The following is a 9,952-nucleotide window of genomic DNA, read 5'->3' on the forward strand; positions in this document are numbered from 1 at the left end:
AACAATGTTCTTGACCAGCCAAAAAAACTGAATACAAACTATAGTAACTGAAATCAGGAAGCAGGTACTGTAATCCAGTTAGAAGTCACGAGGCACAGTTAGTTTCCTTGCTGCAACACCCTTTGGAAATACATTCTGTATTAGATGCCCAGAACTAGTTGAAAAGTTTGCCAGTTGAATCCAAATTTCCCATAGAAATACATTGAAAAAGGTCAGAAACTTTAAAAAACCTAAAAGAAATTCACTTACCAGGTATTGTAGACTGAGCCTGGCTCTTCACAGTGCCTTGGTAGACCCCAGAACAGCCAAAAAAGAGCCCCAAACAACTAAATGCCAGCAGGCAGCCTGCAGACGGCAGCCATTTTGTGCTCTTCTCCATTCCTGCCCTTTCCCCATCTAACAGCTGATCAGCCGCTTCCCAGGCAAGCAGGTTTCAACTCAAACGGAGCACCTTTTAATCCAAACAGGGTTTAACTCAAAACAAGAAGCTTTTAAAGAAAAACAAGCAGCTCTCTAACTGCTTGGACTAGCAAGGAAGCAGACAAGCAGCCTCTTCACTAACTGAAACTTTCAATTTCCCCTGCTTTCCCCGCATATTAGGTATGCTAATATCTGTGCACTGGAGGATTGTGGGAGGAACATCTAGCCCCTGATGGGGGTCCTGTGGGGCACCCCAAAACACTGAGGAGCTCTCCTGGCCTCTTTCAGCACTGGGGCTGTGCAACCCTGTTCTGATCAGGAGGTGCAGCCAGGTGGTCACCAGGCCTTTTGAGGGCAGGGCACACAAAGGGCCAGGAGGCTTAGGGGCCATTCAAACTCAGACCTGGCAGGGAAGATACCATTCTTGTAAGAGTGGTTTTCCCAGGGTAAGGCTCATCTATTGCACTTCAGATGAGCTAACTCCTGTGATTTCCCCAAATGTGGGAAAATCAACTGCTTAAATGGGGGGCTGTGTTTCTGGTTTCCCCTAGTTTTTATAGAGTCATTCCTTTCCCCTTTGGTTCTTGGCTGTTTGCATTGCTTGCTGCCACAGGCCTGTTTGCCTTGCTGGTTTTTCCAGTTGAGCTGCAGGGAGCAGATCTTGGAAAGCCAGCAGTGCAGAATGCTGAGGTCTAAACAGCAAGCAGTCTCTGCTGCCAGTTCAGAGGCCTCCTGGCATGGCAGTGGGAGGCTTTTGGGTGGTGGTGGCTGGACCCTGGGTTATTGCATTCACTCCATAAGATGTGTGTACTTTCCCTCCCACCTTTTTGGAGAGAAAAAGTGCATCTTATGGAGCTAAAAATACGGTACATATGGAGAGAGAAAGGAAGGAAGCCCATTCTTTTAGATTCTAATGTATCCTTTTAAAAAGAAAAGGAAAATGATCTTTGAGCTTTTGGGTAAATTTGACGCCAGTAAATTCCCCACTGCCATTTCACTGTGGGTACAATTCTAGCCATTAGGAGCTGCTGACAGTGTGACCTCGTACTGTTGTTCCAGCATCAAGACAACAGCAGCAGCTGATCAGAAGTCTGACATCTAAGGGATATTATTATCTAAGTAATAAGTCGATATTCATGACAAACAACCTTTCAAATAATCACTTTTACCCTTGAGAAGGTAAGGTACCACAGAGGACTCCGGGTCAGCATATCAGTAGCAGATTGATCAAGTTATTACTGTAGCTATTATGGGACTATGGACAAATAATGTCTCCTGACAGCTTGAAGAAAAGAGAGTGTTATTCTGACACCAGTTGCAGTCCTGGACATGGAAGTGGCAACAACTATAGAGGAATATCAAGCTGCAATTACACTGGCAAGCTGAATTGGAGTCATTTGGTTTTGATGCAGATAGATCTGCAGCCTGTGTTATGCTTATGTTTGTGTTAAGCAATCACACAAAGATTGTGGGCTATTTTGGTACTGATGCCCACACTGGCCTCTCAATTCTATGTGCTTCAATCCATGCCATAGCTCACAGCCCCCTTCCTTTGATTCTGCCCTCTGCTTATCCCTGTCACTTTTTCAATGGTTCACCGAAAGCTGGTTTGCTGTATTGTATAGTGTTAGGGGGAAAAGTTCTCCCTAAAGTACAAACACCTGTAAACATGCTGCAGAAACAGAGAAGTCTGCTGTAGTCATCAGAGTTGTTTCTATTTCATATCAATTTTTATCTATATTTTTGTCTGTGCAGAGGTGACCTAGTTAGTTAGGCATCCTTCAGTCTCAAAAGACTATGGTAACGTGCTCTGTATGGAGGACTTGGAACAGCGTCTAGTGTGGCTGAGGAGGCCAATTCGAGAGTAGACTCTGTTTGCAAGCACCTGGAGCCTCTTCAGCACAACACGGGCAAGCAGCTTCCCTACAATGCAAAGAAGAAAGCCCCTGGTGTCATGCTGTATGCCAATTGAGCAAAGACTTATAACCGGTAACTGCTACTTCCCGTGTTGTTTCGACGCTCTACGTGAAGCTGGAGTGTCCTCTACAGAGCACGAAACCTGGCTAAAATAATATGGAGGATAGGCTGTTACTGAAGCAGCAAATCCCCCCCTCCACGTCGCTGAAATAGTCCAGTGGAAAGGCAAGAGCCAATACAACTGGTTCCAGCGATGTCGCAGGAGTTGGCAGAACGACACGAACTCCCTCCAGGACTCCGGTTAGTTAGGCATCGGTGACCTAGCACTGAATTAATTAATTAATTAATTAAATTTATATCCCGCCCATCTGGTCTGGTCGACCACTCTGGGCCAACACAATGATAAGGTGCTCTAGCGTGGAACTCGGTAGTTTTCTTTTTAAAACAATTTTTAAAAAATTCTTTGGCTTGACTAGGAATAAAGTTCATGGGTCTTCCCAGTTTCCAAAGCATCATGCCCAGCTTTAGTACATCACCAGAATACCACTCCCAGTCATGGCAGCAGTCCTTTAGAAAAATGTAACAATTGATTATATGGGGAAAACACTGTTCAAATCACTCCAGCTTTAAAAATAGTAGAAATGTTGCACGGACGCACACCCAGCAATATAGAAAAGAACTCCCAGCATAAAAGGGGTGGGCTGATTGTGCATCGTTTGATCAGTTTTAAAAAGTTTGAATTCACCCATTCTACTTCTGCAGCAAATCCTGTACTATTTGCCAATTCATTCATGGCCTCAGTGTTGTTGACGTACCTAAGAAAATGTATTCGCAAAGGCTTTCATGGCTGGGATCTAAAGGTTGTTGTGGGTTTTTCGGGCTCTTTGGCTGTGTTGTGAAGGTTGTTCTTCCTAACATTTCGCCAGTTTCTGTGGCTGGCATCTTCAGAAGACAGCACTCTAAGAAAATCTTGCCACCATTTTGCCCATTTCTTTGCATTCTTTTCAGAGGGTTACTTAATCAGCCTCTTGCAGCAAAACAGGCCAAGAATCTTGTGGAGCCTAACAAGTTTTAAAGATTCACATTTTATATTGCACATGAGCTCTTGTGGATTGCAACCCACTTCATTAGAGTCATGGAGGTGACAAAAACTTATTTGAAAAAGTATCAGTCTTTCAGGTGCCACAGGGCTCTTTATGGATCTGTTTGTGGCACAAAATCTCCACGGAAATGCCAACCATTTTATTTCAGATATAAAGAATACAGTACTCATGGTTCACCTGATAAGCAACAATTCTTGCCAAAGTTGGTGTCTGCTTTTTGTTATTATGTTATAGACCACAAAGGTTATTGGTTATAACTCAGTGGGGGTGGGAGGAGCCTCCAACTTGGAATTATAAAATCAGCCACCACATACCAACAATTCCATTTGGTGGGTGCGTTAAGTCATTTGGTTTATTTTATTTTGTTCTTTTAAAGTGGTGAAGTGGAGGGAAAAGAGCAATGGAGAGGAATTTTTCCTTGCCTTGTAAACCATTAAAAATGCATGGCAGTTTAAAGCAGGCCGGGGGGGAGGGGGACAGTCACAATCACTTCAGAGGTTGCCTATGTGCAAGGCTCTTACTGCAAGAAAAGTAAGGTTTTTCTGAAACTGGCACAGCACTCTGGCAGAAATAAAATCAGCACTTTGACTATATGGGAAGAAATGCTTCACAGAATGAAGAGGGCATTAATTGTTATCTCCCTTTGTTAAAAAGAAAATGGTTTGCTAACAATAATTTAGTTTGCCAATCTTGTGCTTTCTACAACTCAGAAGTTTTAAAAGTCAATTCTAATGGAAGCAGGGTAGCAGAGAAACATTTATTTCTTTTGCTATGAACACAAATCACAGGAAATGTTGTGTTGTTATCCCTTTTGCACCACAGGTACATCAAACATTGTAAGTCAGGCACTGGCTAGGTATGGTGAAAATTATAGAAATAAGCCAGCATAGCCATGTAGGTCTTATAAAAGTGCTTAATAATTATTTTGACCATTTATATAGCAGCACGGTAAGCCACTTCTGTGTATTTTCTACCTAGAAAACCCTGGGAAGGGTCACCACAAACCAGCATTGACTTGACAAGCACACCATTAATATTATTATAGCAGCGTCAGAGTTCATCATATTTTACAGAATAGAATGAACTAGTTCTTGCTCCAAGGTGGTGACAATTATAGTCTGAAAGTGATGCTTGTAGAGACAGATGACAGATGAAAGGAAGGAATGGAAAGGCACATTTCTTTCTTTATGTGAATATTCATATTCCATCCTATGCATCTCGAGATCTCAAAACAGAGTGCAGTATTACAAAATGTTGTTGTTTAGTCATTAAGTTGTGTCCAACTCTTTGTGACCCCATGGACCAGAGCATGCCAGCCCCCCCTGTCTTCCACTGCCTCCTGGAGTTGGGTCAAATTCATGTTGGTAGCTTCGATGACACTGTCCAACCATCTCGTCCTCTGTCGTCCCCTTCTCCTCTTGCCCTCACACTTTCCCAACATCAGGGTCTTTTCCAGGGAGTCTTCTCTTCTCATGAGATGGCCAAAGTATTGAAGCCTCAGCTTCAGGATCTGTCCTTCCAGTGAGCACTCAGGGATGATTTCTCCTTGCAGTCCAGGGAACTGCAAAATACTTCACTACAAAATGCTTCAAAACAATACTACAAAATACTTCAAAACAATTGACAGGGTACAACAATGGGTAAACCCCAAACCACAATAGGGTGGAGTACAAGTAACTCAGGATCAGATATAGGTGAGTAATGGGAAAGGCAAGAAAAACAGGGGATGGCATGAAGGAGAGCAGAATAAATCCCCTGACATTCTTTGTGCCCAAGTTTTATTTATTGTTGTAATCCCACAGCAAAATGGTTAGGCTAAACTTAAGCATCAGAAACAGAAGATGCACATATTAGTGTGATAGCACATTGCATTTATGTTATAGAAGAAAGTTATTAAAATATTTCTTATTATTGATTTTCTAAGTTTCTAGCATTTTTTTTTGCCTTTGGTCAAGGCCAAAGTATCTCTAATGATAAAAACTGAACAAAGAATCAATGGGTTGAATTCCTGTTTAGGTTCATGCATCAAGAATGATGAAAGCAGACTCCCTTTCTCATGGCAGTCCCTCCAGAGCACAGAAATATGACACAGAAAATGGAGGAACCATATTGTGAGGGGGTACATCTCTTCCAAAGGGATGGGGATCACAAAAGACACTCCAGCATCATTTAGCAACCTGAACTAGACTCTGAAATGTCAACTTAACCAGAGAACATCTATTTAGAACTATGTACCTCTCATCTCCACTCCACACGGTTCACATGACCATGTTCTTCATAGGAGAATTAGCTCTAGCTGAGATAGCCACTCAGTGGGTGTGAAGTTACTGTCACCATGTCCTGTACCCCTTCTGTCCAACCATTGATCAAGATCTATAAACACTTAGTTTTCCCTCATGAATATCTTTAGCCATTTGTTGCAGAAACTTATATTGTCTCTCACAGCATCAGCATCATAGCTGGATTGGGGTCAGTTTTGCCACCATAGCAGAGTCCTTCTTTTTCCTCTTGTGTGGGACTCCTGGTCCAACCTCAACCTTGCTGGCTTTTCCCAAGACCTCTATAGTTAATCCTTTCTTCAGGGAACATGGAAGGATATATCCCAAAGGAGGATTTCCTTCTAGAATATTGTATTCACCAAACACCATGGTGTCAGACACATCCCTTCACTACTCTAGAGTGTCAGCTCACTCACTCCTATATCTCATTCCGCTCCCCTCCAATAGTCCTCGGTTCTTCTTCTGCTTCCTTCCCTCAAGTAAGCACCTCCTCTTCATCCCTTTCCTGGTGGGAAAGCTCTTTGTAGGGCTCTTTCCTGTTTTCCTCATTCTCACTACTAGTAGTCCATCCTGTCTTGTGGTTCCTAAGGAGATGCTATGTCAAGATAATCCTCTGAAGAAGAATAGTCCACATCTGCCATGTATCCTTGGTAGGGACCATAGAAGGCCAGTAGGAGTTGGAGAGGGAACTTTCTGTGGACTCAAGCTTGCCTGCTCACACATGCTGAAGGGTGTACAGTAGTGGTTCCCAACTTGGGTCCTTGCTGGCAAAGAGTTCTGGGACTTGCAGTCCAAAAACATCTGAGGAACAAAGTTTGGAAACTACTGGTATAGACTAAAAGTAGGCCAAGTCAGTTTGTGGGAGACATGTGATCCCTTGAGAGCCCTAACTACCTTTCTCCCAACCCCCTGCACCTGTAAAATGATGATGATTATGATAAATAATAGTAATAATAACAATAATTAGGCCCATTAGGAAGAAACCAAATTTGGCGGCAGACGAAATTGGCAATTATAGGCCCGTCGCCAATGTTTCCTTCCTCAGCAAAGTGGTTGAGAGGGTGGTGGCAGATCAGCTTCAGGCGCTCTTGGACGAAACCAATGCTCTGGACCCATTTCAGTCAGGCTTCAGGCCGCGCTATGATACAGAGATGGCACTGTTGAGGGAGGCCGATGGGGGCAACATGTCCTTGTTGGTCCTCCTTGACATCTCAGCTGCCTTTGATACCGTCGACCACGGTATCCTCCTGGGGAGGCTCTCTGAGTTGGGAGTCGGTGGCCTGGTGCTTGCCTGGCTCCGATTCTTCTTGGAGGACCGCCCCCAGAGAGTACAGCTTGGGGAGAGGGTCTCAGCCCCGTGGAATCTCAATTGTGGGGTTCCACAGGGGTCGATCATCTCCCCAATGCTGTTTAATATCTACATTAGGCCACTGGGTGGGGTCATCAGGGGGTGTGGGGCATCGTGTCATCAGTACGCTGATGACACACAGCTCTACATCTCCTTTACACCAACTTCAGTGGATGCCGTCCGGTCCCTCCAGCGCTGCCTGGACACTGTACTGGAATGGATGCAGTCAAATGGATTGAGGCTGAACCCAGACAAGACGGAGGTCTTGAGGGTGGGCGGCCCTTCCGTCAGCGGCATAGGTGACTCCCTCTCCTTTGGAGGGACGACCCTTGCCGCAAAGAGTGAGGTCCGCAGCTTGGGAATACATCTGGACCCGGCGCTTACCATGGAAACCCAGGTGGCGTCCATGGTCCGCTCTGCCTATTTTCATCTATGGCGGATTGCCCAGCTGCGACCATATCTTGATCGGGGGGCCCTCACTACTCTAGTCCATGCGCTCGTAATCTCGAGATTAGACCATTGTAATGCACTCTACGTGGGGCTGCCTTTGAGGCTGACGCGGAAACTTCAGATGGTCCAGAATGCAGCAGCCAGGCTCCTTAGTGGGGTGAGAAAACACCAGCATATCTCCCCCACCCTGGCTGCTTTGCACTGGTTGCCCATCCGTTTCCGCGTTGACTTCAAAATGCTAATGATCACTTATAAAGCCCTAAACGGTTTGGGACCTCAATATTTGGCAGATCGTCTTCTCCCACCCAGATTTACCCGGATCACCCGATATAGCCAGCAGGGGCGGCTGAGGGGTCTGACGCTGAGAGAGGCCCGGAAGGAAAAAACAAGAAACCGGGCCTTCTCGGCGGTGGCCCCTCGGCTGTGGAATGCCCTCCCAACAGAAATTCGGCTGGCACCCTCGCTGGGTGTTTTTAAAAGCCAGTTAAAAACTTGGTTATTCAAGAAGGCCTTCCCTCCAGTCAATTAAGTCTTTCTCTCTCTCTCTCTCTCTCTCTCTCTCTTTTTTTTTTTTTTTTTTTTTTTTTTTTGGCTATTCCATCTTGGTAATCCTCTCTTTAAATTAATTGTTTTAAATTGAAATATGTAATTTTATGATTTTATATATTTTTATACTGTTTTGTTTTATTTTGTAAGCCGCCCCGAGTAGACATCGTCTAGAGGGGCGGGGTAAAAAGCAAATAAATAAATAAATAAATAAATAAATAAATAAATAAATAAATAAATAAATAAATAACAACAACAATAACAACAATAATAATTTATTCAAGACAAAACATGGGAACATTTATTTTTACCTCTGACGGCATCTGTGGTGGAAAATTTGCCATGTGGGGGGCAGTTCCTCACCCCACCCCATATATTTATACATTAGAAGACACAATGGGTGTTTTTCATTTTAAACAAAATTAAGAAAAATATTTTTGGGGTGGGGCACAAGAGCAGGTATAGCCACATGTGGGGCCCCCAACCACTCAAATTGATCCAGTCCTAGGCTAACTGGATGGCAGCATTTTTTCAGTGGCTTTCCTATATTATTTGTTCGTCTGTTTGCTTTGGATTAATCTTGAGCTGAAAAGTCTCCTAAAATATCTTACATATTATCAGTTAAAACACGTCGGGCCATACCACTAGGCTTATAATAACATCAATGTTGTGACATAAAAGCAAAAAGTGTTGGGGATGATACAGCAATAATGCAAGCTTGATAGCAGACTTTAAAGTTAAATCATAGCTTTTGTCAAGACCAACTGAAATGGAATTTTTTCAGGGAAAGAAGTCAGGAACTGCTGACCATTATCCCATGTAATGAGCCCAGTTATTGAAACCTTTCAGGACAAAAACAGGTAGATGTTACAGGTAGCTCATCATTTGAACTGAACATATATTAGTATTGAAGAGGAGTGACTGAGGCAGACGTCAAAAGAATCCTGTACTTCAGTTCTGAAAACTAATCACAAAGCTAGCTACTTGACGTACTCGAGGAGGTGAGAGAAACTCGTGCTTTGACATTCCCAATGGAATTACTTCTAAAATATCATAGGATCATAGAAAGTGGAGGGGGTCTACAAGGCCATCAAATCCAATCCCCTGTTCAATGCAGGGATACAATCAAAGCATATCTGCCAGGTGATTGTCTAAGTTTTTCTTGAATGCCTCCAGTGTTGGAGCACTCACCAACTCCTGAGGTAACTGGTTCCACTGTTGCACTGCTCCAACAGTTAGGTCATTTTTCCTGATATTCAATAAAAATCTGGCTTCCTTTAACTTGAGCCCATTGTTGTGTGTCCTGCTCTCTGGGATGATCGAGAACAAATCTTGTCCCTCCTCTGTATGACAGCCTTTCAAATATTTGAAAAGTGCTATCAAATCACCCCTCAGTCTTCTTAAAGCTAAACATGCCCAATTTTTTTCGGCCTTTCCTCATAAGTCTTGGTTTCCAGCCCCCTGATCATCCTTGTCACCCTCCTATGAACTTGTTCCAATTTGTTAGCATCCTTTTTGAAGTGTGGTGTCCAAAACTGGATACTCAAGGTGGGGACTAACCAGTGCTGAATAGAGGGGAACTAGCACCTTGCGGGATTTGGAAACAATACTTCTATTAATGCAGCCTAAAATAGCATTTGCCTTTTTGTAGCCACATCACACTGTTTAGCTTGTGATTACGACATTTCCAAGTATCCCCCATCTTGTAACAGTGTGGTTGGTTTCTTTTTCTGAGGTGCAGTACTTTGCATTTATCCCTGTTGAATTTCATTCTGTTGCTTTCAGCCCAGTGCTCCATTTTATCAAGGTCATTTTGAATTTTGTTTCTATCTTCTAGGGTATTAGCTATTCCGCCCAATTTGGTATCATCTGCAGATTTGACAAGCATA

At 43.5% G+C, this 9,952-nt stretch overlaps 1 pseudogene; it reads left to right on the top strand.

The window, feature by feature from the left end:
* Positions 1–815: 815 nt before the first annotated feature.
* Positions 816–970, top strand: LOC140705192 (U1 spliceosomal RNA; annotated as a pseudogene).
* The last annotated feature ends 8,982 nt before the right edge of the window (positions 971–9,952 follow it).

This window comes from Pogona vitticeps, chromosome 2 (genome assembly GCF_051106095.1).
Source record: "Pogona vitticeps strain Pit_001003342236 chromosome 2, PviZW2.1, whole genome shotgun sequence".
Lineage (NCBI taxonomy): Eukaryota > Metazoa > Chordata > Lepidosauria > Squamata > Agamidae > Pogona > Pogona vitticeps.